General features: G+C 41.4%; 1 protein-coding gene across 4 annotated transcripts in view; it reads left to right on the plus strand.

The window, feature by feature from the left end:
- Positions 1-17,224, plus strand: part of thrb (thyroid hormone receptor beta) — a 254,206-nt gene that overhangs the window by 99,734 nt on the left and 137,248 nt on the right. The window contains exon 1 of one of the 4 annotated variants that reach the window (XM_037546446.1): positions 7,416-7,544. The exons of the other annotated variants lie outside the window; for them this stretch is intronic. The gene's annotated coding sequence lies outside the window, so the exon portion shown is untranslated. Of the gene's footprint in view, positions 1-7,415; positions 7,545-17,224 lie in introns of those variants that run through there. 4 annotated transcript variants of the gene reach the window in all.

The following is a 17,224-nucleotide window of genomic DNA, read 5'->3' on the forward strand; positions in this document are numbered from 1 at the left end:
AGAGCTCACAGCACTGAGAAATCTGAAAGAAATCAGAGTAAGAGTTCACAGCACTGGGAAATCTGAAAGAAATCAGAGTAAGAGCTCACAGCACTGAGAAATCTGAAAGAAATCAGAGTAAGAGTTCACAGCACTGAGAAACCTGAAAGAAATCAGAGTAAGAGCTCACAGCGCTGAGAAATGTGAAAGAAATCAGAGTAAGAGTTCACAGAACTGAGAAATCTGAACGAAATCAGAGTAAGAGTTCACAGCACTGAGAAACCTGAAAGAAATCAGAGTAAGAGTTCACAGCACTGAGAAATCTGAAAGAAATCAGAGTAAGAGCTCACAGCACTGAGAAATCTGAAAGAAATCAGAGTAAGAGCTCACAGCGCTGAGAAATGTGAAAGAAATCAGAGTAAGAGCTCACAGCACTGAGAAACCTGAAAGAAATCAGAGTAAGAGTTCACAGCGCTGAGAAATCTGAAAGAAATCAGAGTAAGAGTTCACAGCGCTGAGAAACCTGAAAGAAATCAGAGTAAGAGCTCACAGCGCTGAGAAATCTGAAAGAAATCAGAGTAAGAGTTCACAGCGCTGAGAAATCTGAAAGAAATCAGAGTAAGAGTTCACAGCGCTGAGAAATCTGAAAGAAATCAGAGTAAGAGTTCACAGCGCTGAGAAATCTGAAAGAAATCAGAGTAAGAGTTCACAGCGCTGAGAAATCTGAAAGAAATCAGAGTAAGAGTTCACAGCGCTGAGAAATCTGAAAGAAATCAGAGTAAGAGTTCACAGCACTGAGAAACCTGAAAGAAATCAGAGTAAGAGTTCACAGCACTGAGAAATCTGAAAGAAATCAGAGTAAGAGCTCACAGCACTGAGAAATCTGAAAGAAATCAGAGTAAGAGTTCACAGCACTGAGAAACCTGAAAGAAATCAGAGTAAGAGTTCACAGCGCTGAGAAATCTGAAAGAAATCAGAGTAAGAGCTCACAGCACTGAGAAATCTGAAAGAAATCAGAGTAAGAGTTCACAGCGCTGAGAAATCTGAAAGAAATCAGAGTAAGAGCTCACAGCACTGAGAAATCTGAAAGAAATCAGAGTAAGAGCTCACAGCGCTGAGAAATCTGAACGAAATCAGAGTAAGAGTTCACAGCGCTGAGAAATCTGAAAGAAATCAGAGTAAGAGTTCACAGCACTGAGAAATCTGAAAGAAATCAGAGTAAGAGCTCACAGCGCTGAGAAATCTGAAAGAAATCAGAGTAAGAGCTCACAGCGCTGAGAAATCTGAAAGAAATCAGAGTAAGAGTTCACAGCACTGAGAAATCTGATTACTGAGCTAAAACCCAGCCTCTTTATCAGATTTCTAGACCTCACTTCAATCTAAGAAATCAGAGTGAGAGTTCACAGCACTGAGAAATCTGATTACTGAGCTAAAACCCAGCCTCTTTATCAGATTTCTAGACCTTACTTCAATCTAAAAAATCAGAGTGAGAGTTCACAGCACTGAGAAATCTGATTACTGAGCTAAAACCCAGCCTCTTTATCAGATTTCTAGACCTGACTTCAATCTAAGAAATCAGAGTGAGAGTTCACAGCACTGAGAAATCTGATTACTGAGCTAAAACCCAGCCTCTTTATCAGATTTCTAGACCTCACTTCAATCTAAGAAATCAGAGTAAGAGTTCACAGTACTGAGAAATCTGACTACTGAGCTCAAACCCAGCCTCTTTATCAGATTTCTAGACCTTACTTCAATCTAAGAAATCAGAGTGAGAGTTCACAGCACTGAGAAATCTGATTACTGAGCTAAAACCCAGCCTCTTTATCAGATTTCTAGACCTTACTTCAATCTAAGAAATCAGAGTGAGAGTTCACAGCACTGAGAAATCTGACTACTGAGCTAAAACCCAGCCTCTTTATCAGATTTCTAGACCTCACTTCAATCTAAGAAATCAGAGTGAGAGTTCACAGCACTGAGAAATCTGACTACTGAGCTAAAACCCAGCCTCTTTATCAGATTTCTAGACCTTACTTCAATCTAAGAAATCAGAGTGAGAGTTCACAGCACTGAGAAATCTGATTACTGAGCTAAAACCCAGCCTCTTTATCAGATTTCTAGACCTGACTTCAATCTAAGAAATCAGAGTGAGAGTTCACAGCACTGAGAAATCTGATTACTGAGCTAAAACCCAGCCTCTTTATCAGATTTCTAGACCTTACTTCAATCTAAGAAATCAGAGTGAGAGTTCACAGCACTGAGAAATCTGATTACTGAGCTAAAACCCAGCCTCTTTATCAGATTTCTAGACCTTACTTCAATCTAAGAAATCAGAGTGAGAGTTCACAGCACTGAGAAATCTGATTACTGAGCTAAAACCCAGCCTCTTTATCAGATTTCTAGACCTTACTTCAATCTAAGAAATCAGAGTGAGAGTTCACAGCACTGAGAAATCTGATTACTGAGCTAAAACCCAGCCTCTTTATCAGATTTCTAGACCTTACTTCAATCTAAGAAATCAGAGTGAGAGTTCACAGCACTGAGAAATCTGATTACTGAGCTAAAACCCAGCCTCTTTATCAGATTTCTAGACCTTACTTCAATCTAAGAAATCAGAGTGAGAGTTCACAGCACTGAGAAATCTGATTACTGAGCTAAAACCCAGCCTCTTTATCAGATTTCTAGACCTTACTTCAATCTAAGAGATCAGAGTGAGAGTTCACAGCACTGAGAAATCTGATTACTGAGCTAAAACCCAGCCTCTTTATCAGATTTCTAGACCTTACTTCAATCTAAGAAATCAGAGTGAGAGTTCACAGCACTGAGAAATCTGATTACTGAGCTAAAACCCAGCCTCTTTATCAGATTTCTAGACCTTACTTCAATCTAAGAAATCAGAGTGAGAGTTCACAGCACTGAGAAATCTGATTACTGAGCTAAAACCCAGCCTCTTTATCAGATTTCTAGACCTTACTTCAATCTAAGAAATCAGAGTGAGAGTTCACAGCACTGAGAAATCTGATTACTGAGCTAAAACCCAGCCTCTTTATCAGATTTCTAGACCTTACTTCAATCTAAGAAATCAGAGTGAGAGTTCACAGCACTGAGAAATCTGATTACTGAGCTAAAACCCAGCCTCTTTATCAGATTTCTAGACCTTACTTCAATCTAAGAAATCAGAGTGAGAGTTCACAGCACTGAGAAATCTGATTACTGAGCTAAAACCCAGCCTCTTTATCAGATTTCTAGACCTTACTTCAATCTAAGAAATCAGAGTGAGAGTTCACAGCACTGAGAAATCTGATTACTGAGCTAAAACCCAGCCTCTTTATCAGATTTCTAGACCTCACTTCAATCTAAGAAATCAGAGTGAGAGTTCACAGCACTGAGAAATCTGATTACTGAGCTAAAACCCAGCCTCTTTATCAGATTTCTAGACCTGACTTCAATCTAAGAAATCAGAGTGAGAGTTCACAGCACTGAGAAATCTGATTACTGAGCTAAAACCCAGCCTCTTTATCAGATTTCTAGACCTTACTTCAATCTAAGAAATCAGAGTGAGAGTTCACAGCACTGAGAAATCTGATTACTGAGCTAAAACCCAGCCTCTTTATCAGATTTCTAGACCTTACTTCAATCTAAGAAATCAGAGTGAGAGTTCACAGCACTGAGAAATCTGATTACTGAGCTAAAACCCAGCCTCTTTATCAGATTTCTAGACCTTACTTCAATCTAAGAAATCAGAGTGAGAGTTCACAGCACTGAGAAATCTGATTACTGAGCTAAAACCCAGCCTCTTTATCAGATTTCTAGACCTTACTTCAATCTAAGAAATCAGAGTGAGAGTTCACAGCACTGAGAAATCTGATTACTGAGCTAAAACCCAGCCTCTTTATCAGATTTCTAGACCTTACTTCAATCTAAGAAATCAGAGTGAGAGTTCACAGCACTGAGAAATCTGATTACTGAGCTAAAACCCAGCCTCTTTATCAGATTTCTAGACCTTACTTCAATCTAAGAAATCAGAGTAAGAGTTCACAGCACTGAGAAATCTGATTACTGAGCTAAAACCCAGCCTCTTTATCAGATTTCTAGACCTTACTTCAATCTAAGAACTCAGAGTGAGAGTTCACAGCACTGAGAAATCTGATTACTGAGCTAAAACCCAGCCTCTTTATCAGATTTCTAGACCTTACTTCAATCTAAGAAATCAGAGTGAGAGTTCACAGCACTGAGAAATCTGATTACTGAGCTAAAACCCAGCCTCTTTATCAGATTTCTAGACCTTACTTCAATCTAAGAAATCAGAGTGAGAGTTCACAGCACTGAGAAATCTGATTACTGAGCTAAAACCCAGCCTCTTTATCAGATTTCTAGACCTCACTCTGACCTAAGAGATCAGAGCGTGCTGTTTGCATGACCATTTGAATAATCAGACAACTGCAAAAATCTGATCATGATTGGATTATTAATAACATGTAAACACTCTCAGTGGTTGAGATATAAACACAGTCATTCAGAGTGGGTTTGGTGCAAAATGCTTGATTATCGAGACTTTACAGTGGCGGTGATGGGAACCAGGGGTCGCCATGACTACAGCACAAATACAGTTGTATGCAAACGTTTGAGCACCACTGGTCAAACGTCATGTTTTGTTGAAGTGTAAATAAGTTAACACACTTCTGCGCGTTTTCATGCACGGTCGTCTGTTTATTTACTGAATTTCATATATTAAAAATATAAAAAATATACAATTTGGCCTGCACAGTGTTTAGTGTTTACACAATACAGTCACATTTTATTTTGTTAAACCCAGCAAATAAATAAGAAATTATGGACCAAAATATTAGAAAAACATGTAAGTGTGTTTAGACCTTTGTATATTTTGGCATATGTACAGACATTTTCTCTTTAATCCAAAACAAAGATTGATGAGATGAAATTTGTGGCGTTGAGTGTAAATTGGTGCTAAATCTGAAGTACTACATTTTCTTTGGGCACTATTTTGCCTTGACTGGATTTTAAAACTGTCGTAAAAGTGTCTGAGGCATCAGGCAGGGAATTTCTACCCATTTCCTGTGAAAACTTTCTGTGAGGAGCTTTTAGAGGTGGACGTCTGGTTCCCCTCACCACCACTATGAGCAGTTCTAACTGGTAAGTTTCTCTAGATCAGAGCGTTTCACACCAAACCGCTCTGAACGACTCTGTTTACAGCTCAACCGTTTAATTATACAGAATTAAAAATAGACAGAATTGCCCTTAAATATGCATCTGTCTGGATGTGGGAGCTTGACAGTTACCACATTCTGCCATATGCACACACTGCTGATGCGCTTTGGGGGCTGCGCGTTTCTCCACCTGCTAGCAGTGACACTGGAAAGTGCAAGTCGGGGATCAAACGGCGAATGAGCAGCTGAATTTTTAACTCCACTGCCACTTCTGCTGATGGCCTGTCAGGACGAAGTTGTTGAATAGGGGAAGCTGTAGCTTTTCATTATTTCAACCCGGTGGCTGTGCATTTTAATGGGAAGCAAGTTTGCCAGTCAAAGGAATTTCTAAGAGGAACCGAAAAAATCAGACATGAAAACTCATGAGCAGTGGTGACAGTTTGGGAAACCAGTTCCCTCTGTCGAGGTCTGCTGGCAGAGTTTTGGTGATCTTAACATGAGAATCCCGCACTCTTACACACAGGACCAGCTGCTGTTAAGTTGCTTTGTTTATAGCTATGCAAGTCGCTGTTGTCGGAACAACATTCTATCCCCATTTTTGTCGTTTTTCAGTTTTTGACATGATTGGGAAATGCATGTGTCTGTATACGTTGTGTGTAAATTTCATGATGAGTGGACCAAAAGAAATCACCCAAAATGACTTGGAAAGACGTCTGGTTCCATTGACTTACATTAAAAGTAAGGTAGGTTTATTCCTTCTCCTGTAAAGTCACCATTTCGGAGATACAAGGTTTTGTTCCGACTGCAGTGGAAATCAAGTCATGTACAAATGCTGTGCTATGCATAAACGACATGCTGAGGTCAGACCGTCAGAGTGCACTGAACTTCTTTATCGTGAGATCCCAGATCTGTTATAAACAAAGGCAAAACTTTCATATATTCTGTTTAAAGACCAATACTATACTATACTATATACGCCGAGACTCAAGACTCGACTCAGACTCACACCCAGAGACTCGTGCAGACTCAGACTCATACTCCAGAGACTCAAGACTCAACTTGGACTCACACCCCAGAGACTTGAGACTTGACTCAGACTCACACCCCAGAGACTTGAGACTCGACTCGGACTCACACCCCAGAGACTTGAGACTCGACTCAGACTCACACCCCAGAGACTTGAGACTCGACTCGGACTCACACCCCAGAGACTTGAGACTCGACTCAGACTCACACCCCAGAGACTTGAGACTCGACTCAGACTCACACCCCAGAGACTTGAGACTCGACTCAGGCTCACACCCCAGAGACTTGAGACTCAACTCGAACTCACACCCCAGAGACTTGAGACTCGACTCGGACTCACACCCCAGAGACTTGAGACTCGACTCGGACTCACACCCCAGAGACTCAAGTGTCAACTCAGACTCATACTTCAGAGACTCACGACTCGACTCAGACTCATACCCCAGGGGCTCAAGACTCGACCCAGACTCACAATCCTGAGACTCAAGACTCGACTCAGAATTTCACCCAGACTCAAGACTTGATTCAGACTCGCACTCCAGACTCAGAGTTGCACCCCAGAGACTGGAGGTTCAACTCAGACTCACACACCAGAGAACTGAGTCAGATTCACACCCCAGAGGCTCGAGATTTGACTCAGGCTCGCAATCCACATTCGGGCCTTGACTCAGACTCACACCCCAGAGACTCAAAACTGAACTCGTACTTGCACCACAGAGATTCTAAAGTAGACTCAGACTTGAGACTTGACTCAGACTCCCACCCCAGTGAATAGACTCTGAGTTGCACCACCAAGTCTCAACTTGCACCCCAGATATTTGAAACTCAGACTTGACCCCAGAGACTTGTCTCGGACTTGCATCTCAGAGACTTGAGGTGAAGAGTTTCTATGTATAGAAAATGTAAATTCTGGGTCATTGAGATCAGATGGATCGGGTTCTAGCTACACAGGCCTAGCTAGTTACTGTTGCAGGATCTTGGGCTGTGTGTAGTTCTGGGGGTCGCTTGTCTGAGTGGAATAAGTGAATCGTCTAAATGTCTAAGCTAGTTGCTCTGTTTTTGTTTATAGCTTTCATGTCAGCTGAGCGCTATATTTAATGATCCTCCTGTCCCCTGGAATGTAGGTAGTCCTGCTTATACAGCAAGTTAAAGTTGCTATTTGAGACTGCATGGCAGCCTCCTGTCACTGGGCAAGCTTGCAGCCAACGTGATATCCAGTTTTTGGCTCAGGATGACCGCTGGATCCGAGCGTTCTGGAGGAGGAGTTTGGAGAAAGTCCTTCCAACATTCTCTCCCGGAGGCCTGAGAAGAGAGGAGGAGGGGTGATCCGAGGCCGGTTAGAGAATGCGTGAAGGCACAGTGACGTGTGGAGAGGTAAACGGTCCCTCTCTAATCATCTTACATAAGTCGCTTACATAAATAGTGGTCTCCCTCAGCGGTCGCCAAAGGACATTTGAGAACACGGGCTGGATTCGGTTCCCACAAAGCCTGTAATACTGTAGTCATGAGCAAACTTGTGATCCTTTTTTCCCCCTTCTGGTTTCCTCAGCTCACCGCGGCTTACTTTATATCCTATCTGATGAGTCATTTGCGACTGTGAGGTGTTCCTGGCTGTGGTCAGTGTGTTGGTGAGGATTTTATCCTGTAGAGGGGCTGGAAAAGCGTGCTGTGCTCTACTGCACTCTCCTCTCTGCACTTGGATGGCGACGCTTCCTGCTCTGTTGCTGAGGAATGTCCTGTTGTGTTGCCGTTCTGCCCCACCTTGCGTCTCGTCCGGGGTGCTCTGGTCAGCCCAGTGACCACAAGCTTGTGCACTTTGGCTTCAGCGCACTGCCAGGAAGGAGGCAGGAAGCTCTCTAAGACAGGCTTAAGTGGCCTGCTGCATTTTCACTCTCAGTTACTCTCAGTTGTTGAGCAGCAAATCAAACGCTGCCTGTCTTGTGGTCACTGAGCTTTTCAGAGCGTGTTTATAATAAATGAGCTTGTTTTCTTTGTCAGTTTACGTTAATCCAGCATTTTAAGCCGAGCGTTGTTTAGATGATTTAGAGTGGGTGATGCAGCAAAAAGACATTTTTAGGATGCACACAGCGCATTATGACGTTTCGTTTTTGTGAATAAAAAAATACTATTTTTATTCAGTGTTTACGTACCGCACTCAGTCCACTTATCCTGCTGAGAGAAACAGCAGAGACCAGCGTTCATTTTGTGCTGGTCTAAACGGGTTTGGTTTATGCTGGTCTGGTGCTGGTTTAGCCGGTCACCCCAGCGTGGTCATGCTGGTTGACCAGCATACCAGCGTCAAAACACACCACAGGTCTTGGTTTTAGTGGTGATCAGCTTATCAGCTTCCATTGCTGCTGACCCACATGCCAGCATCCAAAACACTACATACCGGTTGGTTAGCGTGTAGCTTTTATAGCATATAAGCTAACTAGCTACAGTAGAAACGAATCCAGTAAACGGATCACGCTCCTTTAAAACGTTCAGTGCTACAGATTTAACTGTGCCAGTTCTTAGGGAGCCAAGACACATTTTCAAAATCTATTTATTTGTGTAGTTTGTGTTTATTTGCTGAGAAAAGTGTTGATATTTGAATAAACAAAATTTATAGAATATTAATTAATAATTTTATTTATATATATATATATATATATATATATATATATATATATATATATATAATAACTAGTGATATTCTGGACGTTAGTGTGTTTGTTTACCCATCTCCAAGCCTCTCCTCGAGGAAGTCCAGTATTATATGTAGTTATAAATCAGCTCCTGGTTTGACCAATCAGTGCTCAGTAAATTGAGCTCATGATGTAATTGATGATATTAACGAGTCTCTGTGGCGGCTGTGAAGGTGTCCAGGAAAAATACAGACCCAAGAAATTCTTCTTACTGTTTATTGTTTTTCTGTTTATTTGAATTATGAATACGACTTTATTCTAATGTATATTGTGATAAACTCACTGCTGAGGTCAGTTGTTTAAAAATGTGCTTAGATGCCTAAAACCTTCACACAGGGCTGTAAATATGATAGAAGGGCTCATTTAGAATCTGCAATATGGCATTTCTGTGATAAAAGGCTTGTTTTTGAGTCTGACTCAGACCTGACAGGGTTTTTAGCAGGTGTACTTCTGTGCAGTGCCGCACCTGCAGTTAAAAACAAGGCTAGACTGATTCTCTACTGAAGACTTCAACCCAGAGACTTCGAATTGAAAGCTTCATGCATGTGGGTCATTCTCCGTTTGCAGTGGGGATTCAGGCGGATACATTAAAAAAAAAAATTTCTTTAATCCCAAAACGAAATAATCTTAATATGTCCATTAACATCTCCTGTCATCACAGACGCTTAAAGGAGCTTCGTTCCAAACATACTTCACAGTCACTGGTGTTGTATGAATGCGGTGCCACACCAGTGACCGTCACACCAGTGACCTTCACACCAGTGACGGTCACACCAGTGACGGTCACTCCAGTTACGGTCACTCCAGTGACGTTCTGGTTAAAGCTGAGGATTCTGTAAATGGGCGGACTCGTGGGCTGATCAGGCGACCTTGTGCAACTGTTTAAAATCAGAAATGAAAATAATATTTATGGCATTATTTTGACAAAAAATGAATTACCCGGCCATTAAAGCACGAAACCCCAGTGACACACAGACGTAATGTTCTGCATGATAAACAAAATCATTAATACATTAATGAAATATAGTGAGCGAGTCTGACTCGCCTCCTCAGGCCTTGAGACGCTTCCTCTCTGATGAGCCTCGACCCAATGAAGCAGTTTAATGGAGCTGAAAATACTGTGCCTGATAACACCGGTGACCACAATCTCTGTGACGTGGTTTTTTGAAATAAAATACATATTTTTAAATGTAGTTTAACGTCAATTATATAAAAAGTAAACCAGAACCTGTTTTATACAACTTCCTCAGTTAAACCTCTTGAAAATATTGTTTCATATTAAAAAAGGTTTGAAAACGGGTTTTGTGACGAGCTGTTTTACAGCTGCCGAGCGGCTTTGAACCAGGATAAAGAAAGAAAAATCAGCGGAATCATGAGGGAAAGGTGTTACTTAATCTCGGCTCAGCTGTGTAAATGTACACACTGGCTGTTGGAGCTGTGCCTGATATTTTAAGCCCTGAAACCTCCGTGATACGACCGGAGAACGACCCAAGTACTACAGTGCCTGCTTTTCCTTCTGAGGACTTTCCCATATAACTGCCACCTCTGCCAGTGAGGGAAGGGTTGCCCTCTGCCTGTTCCCCGGGCAGTGGCTGTTTTTCCTGTTAAGGCTTTAAAGATGTTAACTGGGCCCTCACTGGGCTGTAAAACAGTGTGGAGCCCTGCAGATGTGCACTAAACCGGATATGATCTTATCCACTCCCATGTTACAGTGGTTTTATGGAGCAGCCTTGCTCATCTGTGTTTTACAGCGTAAAGACTCTCTGAATGTGGCCCAGCTGTTTGGGACTAAGGAGAGGGGAGCATGCGTGGGATTCTGCCATAGAAATGTTTATATTTAAACTCCGCTGAGCTGAGGTCTGAGCTTAAATGCCTCTCATAATTGAATTTATTACAATCTATAAGAGCAGATTTGTTCACACAATAAACGGACCAATTCGCCTGAGCTAGTGGAGTCGACCCCCAACACCGGTGTGCATTGATTTAATGTTTCACTTCTTGACAAAGGCCTTTTGAGGCCCCTTCGCACAGAAGCCTTTTCCATTAAACCTGAGAAAAATATGATGAATGAGGAACAGTGCTGGGTGTGAGGTGTTGCCCAGTCATGTGTCATTGCTGTGACTTGGTTTGGATAATGCCTTTCCTTTAGGATGAAAGGTAGGTAACAGGTAAAGGTGTGTACAGGTACTTATCTGATTATTCAAATGGTCATGTAAACACCACACTCCGATCTAGAAATCTGATAAAGAGGCTGGATTTTAACTCAGAAATTAGATTTCTCAGTGCTGTGAGCTCTTACTCTGATTTCTTTCGCAATTCTCAGGGGCCACACGTGTGAAAACAGACGGTGGTACCGGAGACGGTGGCAAAACACTTTGGGAACGACAACGAAATCGACTACATGCTTGATGAAATGCAGGATTTAAATATTCTTCATCTTCTACACCAGGGGTCTTTAATTAAAATTCAGTAAGGCCCAGTTAGAGAAAATTTCCTCAAGCAAAGGTCGAGAACATCATACTGTCTAACTTGTATTACGACATAGTGCCAAGTACTGTTTACTGAAGTAGCCTAGTAGGAATATCAGCATCTTATACAGTCGACAGCTGAATATCAGATCAAATAAAGTCCAGTTCGGTCAGATTTCAACAACATTTACTGAACATCAGATCAAATAAAGTCCAGTTCGGTCAGATTTCAACAACATTTACTGAATATCAGATCAAATAAAGTCCAGTTCGGTCAGATTTCAACAACATTTACTGTCAGTTTCCTCTTTTTAGATCACGTCATGTGGAAAAACTTCCCTCTGACTCACTTTCTTCTCTGACTGCTGTTTCTCTCCTCGTCCCTCCCCTGTGTGGCGTCACTCACTCGAGTCTCAGAGCTCATCGTAATGCACAGATCTGATTGGCTGAGTAGTGTCATGTGTGATATTTATGACGCATGTGATTGGTCTGTGAGTCTCCCGGGATGCTAAATCTACCATAATGACTAGAAAAGCGACGCCGTCAAAATGAAATAATTCTCCATAGTTTATCGGTTACAGCACAAGGTCCACATAGGACAGCGTCTACGTTTACGTCACGTCTTCTTCTGTGAGTTTATTGGCTGGTTGAAAAGCCTAAGTCTGATTTACTGTTTAACTCGTATAGACCTGGAGTTTCTCCATTATCTGATTACTGAAGTGCACGTAAACACGTTGATTGGATTACTGACGAAAGTAAAATCTGACTTTCTGCATGTAAACACACTCACTGTGCCAGTATTTGAGTATAGAAATCTCTCTTTTCGGGTTATTATCTCAACACAAGAAGGAAATATGCACAGCAGCAATTCAGTTAAAGCCACTTTTATGTTTTAATAGGATTATAAAATGTTACAGTATTTGTGATTTATGCATTTTACACTCCAAAACACAAAGTCCCGAAGTGAGCCTGTTGCCAAGGATGCGTTGTTAAGGATGTGATTTTCCTGAAGGCCCACAGGAAGCAACTTTTTTTGCTTAAACTTTTCATTTCTGGAAAGTTTTCACCACAATGTTTGTGTGCCTGCGCCGTCCGTATGTGATGTGTAACAGTGAATGTTGTATCGGCCTGTTCATGTCGGCAGCATGGGCGGGTAAAGAGGTTGAAGAAGGTGCATGGCAGAGAATTTCTTCTTCCTCTTTCGTCTTCTTCACGTCAGATCTGGTGCCAGGGTTTCATTATGTGTGCTTTTCAACTCCGTTCTAGATCCTGGCGCCACAGGTTTCTAGCCAGAATCTTAATTCTGGAACGATCCAAGGAGAGTGACCTGGGGTCAAATGTCAACTCAATGGAGATCAATGTAAACTCAAACCCCTGTGCAGTTTTCAAAACAGGGTTGCTTGTGTCATCGTTAAAGAATTATGGGTAACACTTTATTTGAAGGCTACCTACATAAGGGCTTCATAACACATTCATAAGCGCTGAATAATGTGTTTATGAAGCACTGCTTGAACATTTATTAAGTGCTTATGTCGGTTCTCGCGACCTGACATAAGATGTTTTATGAAATAAATGACATTGTACTGACATAATAAGAATAAACAAACATATTTACAGCACTAAACATTTAAACCCTATACATGATTGCATCAATCATCTTATCCACACCATGGAGGGAAGAGGGGGTGGTTTCCAGGCATATGTAACCTGATATCTTAGGAATGCTGACATAAATAGTTATAAATAGTTATATATTATAACTTTTTAATATTTTTAATAATGTTTTAAATATGTTTATTGCTGTAAATATGTTCAACGTTTATTCTTATTATGTCATTTACATAGTACAATGTCATTTATTTAATAAAACATCTTATGTCAGGTTGCGAGAACCGACATAAGCACTTAATAAAGGTTCAAGTAGTGCTTCATAAACACATTATTCAGTGCTTATGAATGTGTTATGAAGCCCTTATGTAGGTAGCCTTCAAATAAAGTGTTTATCATGTTCTAAAGATCTTCAAGGTTATTCGTACTAGTGATAAAATAACTAAATTGGCAAGTGTCTGTTGTTTATCTGGTGTGTGTATCTGGTGTATCTGCTTTCGTATGGTAATATATATATATATATATATATATATATATATATATATTGTATCATGAAGTTGCTGACAGTACTCAGCCCTGGTGTCTACACAGACTCTCATTCATTCCGAAGTGTTGTTCGTGTTGATTGTATTAATTCGTGCTGAATATGTACTGCGTTATGTAGCCTGGGGGACATTCTGCTTCGACATCCATCAGGAAAGTTGTTGTAGGTTAAATAATTACATAGAATTTATCAGAGCTTTCGGAGCCGTTTGTGAAGATCTCATTTCATGTTCCAGCTCGCTAATATCTAAGAAAAGCAACCAGCATTGCCAGCAGCAAGAACATTTCCAGCAGATCCTCTCCAAAAGCTAGATAAACACTGCCACCGTACACAAATATACGCAGGAATTCTGACACTTCAGCTGCCTGAGGCTGAGGAGAAGATTGCAACACAGCATCTTGATGAATCGGAGTAACGTCCAGCGATTTATAGCAGTCAGAAATGTACCCAGATAAATCTTTCTAAGAGAAGATAAGGTACACATCCTCTACAGCAGGAGTATTTCAATTAAAATTCAGTAAGGTCCAGTTAGAGAAAATTTCCTGAAGATCAGAACATCATAACGTCTAACTTGTATTATGATTCAGTGTCATGTACTGTTTACTGAAGTAGCCGAGTAGGAATATCAGCATCTTATTCAGTCGACAGCTGAATATCAGATCAAATAAAGTCCAGTTCAGTCAGATTTCAACAACATTTACTGTCAGTTTCCTCTTTTTAGATCACGTCATGTGGAATAACTTCCCTCTGACTCACTTTCTTCTCTGACTGCTGTTTCTCTCCTTGTCCCTCCCCTGTGTGAGCGCCGCTCGTAATGCACAGATCTGATTGGCTGAGTAGCGTCATGTGTGATATGTACAATGCAAGTGATTGGTCTGTGAGTCTCCCGGCTGTTGAAGTCACCATAAAGGCTAGAAAAGTTATGCCGATTAAAACAGGACCACCCCGTCAAAATGAAATAACTCTCCATAGTTTATCGGTATCAGTTTCAGGTCCGCATAGGACAGCGTCTGGGTCTAGACTCGCGTTCCGCCTAATGGTGACCTCTGATCTGCAGAGAACATACTTGAGCGCATTCTAATGCACAATCATGGTTCTTCTCTGAATTTAACCTTTTGGTAGAAAATAAAACAAAATGTGGCCTTTTTCAAAAGTTACAGCACATTGTATAATTTGTACACTCTCAGAAATAAAGGTACCAAACTGTCTCTGGGGCAGTGCCCCTCTTCTCTTTGGGGTGGAACCCTCAAGGGTCCATCTCAGCGCCTTTAGTCAGGGATCATAACTGAACCATAATCCACTGAGATGATCTGTTCTAAGCTGGACTGACTCCACACACCCCGCCTCGCCTCGCCTCCAGGCTTTTATTCTACTGCTCTGTTTTAAAACATTCAGTTATGAAAAGGAGCAAATATCAACTTTTCACCTGGAGGAACTGATTTAAGCTCCACAATCAGACCTTAGAACCACTGTAGAACCTCTGAGGGAACATTTACACTGTTTGTACTTAATGAATGAAAAATGTACCTGAACCTTCATTCCTCACAGTTTGTTTTTTCTCTGTTAAACTCAGCAAATAAATAGAAATGGTCAGTTAATGTTTGTCTTCAATGTAGTAGTTGGTAACTTATTTTCTCTTAGAAAATCAATAAAACATGTAATTTGACAGTAGCTGTTCAATATGTTGCACACAACTGCATAACCATGTGTGACTGTTGTAATGAGAGCAGGTTTAATCAAGCCAGTGGTTCAATGTTCTGCTTAGGGCCTCATAGTATAGACAGTCTATATTATATTGCACACATTATGTTGCCAAATGTCTTCTGATGTACTGACACCCCTTGACATGACGACAGGTGGAACAATTTCAGTTGAAAAATCTGGAAAAATAAAGGTTCCAAACAATGAATGGAAATATAAAACTTTAGGGTTGAGCTTCTCACACTCTCTCACATCGCTGTCTGTGATTAAAGCTAGGCATCTGAGCGCAGCCTATGAGGTTCTGACTCACTTAGGCCCAGTCCCATTCCACCCCCCGTTCACTGCTAGGGGTGGGGTGTCACGATTCTTGTTGAGATAGAAGGGTAGGGTAGTGTTAGGACTACATGACACTCTATCCGGAGGCTTTTCAGAGACCCGCTGGGTCTTATGAGAAAAAACCAAAAACCGGCCAGGTGGCTGCACAAGTGACCAAAGAAACCCACAAATGTGAGAATATCCTCTGTTTAAAAAAATATGATAGCCCTTGTATTACCCTAGTTTACTGTTGTTTCAGTGTGTTGTGGTCTTTTACTTCATAAAAAGCATAAAAGTTTGCTTGTAATATGTTGAGGTCTCAGTCGCTAGTTACCTAAAGTTCCCGTTCCACCTTAAATGGTGCAGAAATTGCATCCTGTTGTCTCACGTATCAGAACTGCTGCTCCATTTAAGGTGGAATAAGAAATTGGAACAAGAATCTGGTGAATGTCCGACTTTAGCTTCATATTACTGAAGAATTAGGGGGGTGATAATAAATAACTGCCCCCCTCTTTGAAGGCGTATGATCCCTAAATGTAACTAAAGCCCAGCAGTGAGGAGCTGAACTTTCCCCTCCTCTGCTGTCCCTGCAGACGGGCAGGGTCGCCTACAGAGCGGCGCCAGTAGCTGTTAATGAAGTGATGCTCTTTTATTCAGAGGTGTCAAATCCAGGTCCAGAAAGTAAAAATCCTTCCTAGGATTTTGTTCTAACTAGAGAAGCCAGCCTGTTGGAACAAAATCCTGGGAAGGACTTTTACTTTCTGGACCTGAATTTGACACCTCTGCTTTTATTTGAGGGTCTCGTTTCGTAGAGGAAGATTTCAACCACTACCCCTTATAACTCAGTTCCAAGGGGTTGGGGTGACACTCGAAAACAAGGGGTAGGGGTAAAAATGAGAAATGGGATTGGACCTTAGTTTTCACTCTGATTTGTCAACAAGCCAAAATATGTAGATAAAAGTTTATAGAGATAAATCATAACATAGAAAAATAAAAAGTCCAAACTGATTGGACATTTGGCAGCAACAACTGGCGTAATATCCATCGAACTTTCTGACCGCTTTGTGCTCTGGCCTACCTACCCATCCCATAATTGCTGACTCAGGGCTCATAAAGAGATGATAAGCTTCTCCCACAGCTTTAGAAATCGTTCTGTTGCAGGAGGTAGACGAGGTTTGTCTGACGTTCGTTCTGTCTTTGGGCTGTATTGACGTCTTTCGTCTGTTCAGCATTAATATTTTAAATGAACTAATGAACTGCACCGTTTGTAAACAGACCGAGGTCGACCTCCTCGGAGGATGTCGGCCCGCCTGTTTGATGCTCCAGTGGTCGATCGCCTGCGTTCGCGCTTGTTCTAATGAACTGCACTAGCAGAGCACCGCAGCAGGGTTCGCTTTAACTCAACCTAACTTGCCAAGTCTGGACATGCACCCTGATTTATCTGAGCCAAATATCATATCAGACGTCAGGCTCAAACCTGAAAACGATACAGTGGAGTCCAGAAGTCGGAGAGCGCACTGGAAAGACACAATAGAAAGTTTTCAACTCTTGTAAATCTTTTGTAGAGGTCAGGGATCTCAAACCCGAATGTTAAGCAGAGCTATTTTGTCCTTTTTAATAAAAATCAAACCACCTTGGGAGCCGCAACACTTTGTCCACACTTGTCTGTAAGCGTGTCTCAGTAAGTGCTGATGTACTAATATGAGATAAAGTTATAATATAAATGAAAAC

The sequence above is a fragment of the Pygocentrus nattereri genome, chromosome 1, assembly GCF_015220715.1.
Source record: "Pygocentrus nattereri isolate fPygNat1 chromosome 1, fPygNat1.pri, whole genome shotgun sequence".
Lineage (NCBI taxonomy): Eukaryota > Metazoa > Chordata > Actinopteri > Characiformes > Serrasalmidae > Pygocentrus > Pygocentrus nattereri.